We start from the raw sequence: 651 nt of genomic DNA on the forward strand, positions 1-651 counted from the left end.
AGTATTATTGCTGTCATTCCCCCTTAGGGGCATCGACCATGGTCAGGAGGGGACCAACCTGTCCACAGCACACAGTCATAATCTGGGGGCCAGGACAGGCCAGGAGGGACTAACACTTGGAGCCAGTGTGGCAGGACACACCACACTCCAGGTGCACTGGGGGTCACAACCCATTGAACACACCACCTACCAGTGCCCTCCTCCCTACCCTTCTGATGGATCATTACACTAATACAAACCATGCTACAACAAACCCTCTTGTACTTGTGTCTTTGTGCTCATGTGCCTGTGTTTCTGAAGAATAGATTCCTAGAAGTGGAACTGCAGGTTCGAACCACGGATACTACTAAGTCGCACTGTATAAATACTCCTACCAGCCACTGTATATGAGAATGTTCATTTCCTCTACACCCTTGCCAGCACTGGGTGTTACAGTTTAATTTTGGCCAGTGCGATAGAGGGAAAAAAATCTGTTTTAATTTTAATTGCAATTATTTGAATATTATATCTAAAATTAAGCATCTTTCTATTTATTTATTGCTTATTCATTGCTTCTTGGCCTTTGGGCTAAGATCAAGTGTAGTATCTGTTCTAATTAGTTTAATTATTTGTTGTTTATTGATATTTCTTTTATTTGTGAATTGCCCTTTC

The 651-nt window shown here is 42.1% G+C and overlaps 1 pseudogene; it reads left to right on the forward strand.

Annotated features, from left to right (window-relative positions):
- Positions 1-547: 547 nt before the first annotated feature.
- LOC111729854 lies at positions 548-651 on the forward strand (annotated as a pseudogene).

Source organism: Pteropus vampyrus, unplaced genomic scaffold (genome assembly GCF_000151845.1).
Source record: "Pteropus vampyrus isolate Shadow unplaced genomic scaffold, Pvam_2.0 Scaffold285, whole genome shotgun sequence".
NCBI lineage: Eukaryota > Metazoa > Chordata > Mammalia > Chiroptera > Pteropodidae > Pteropus > Pteropus vampyrus.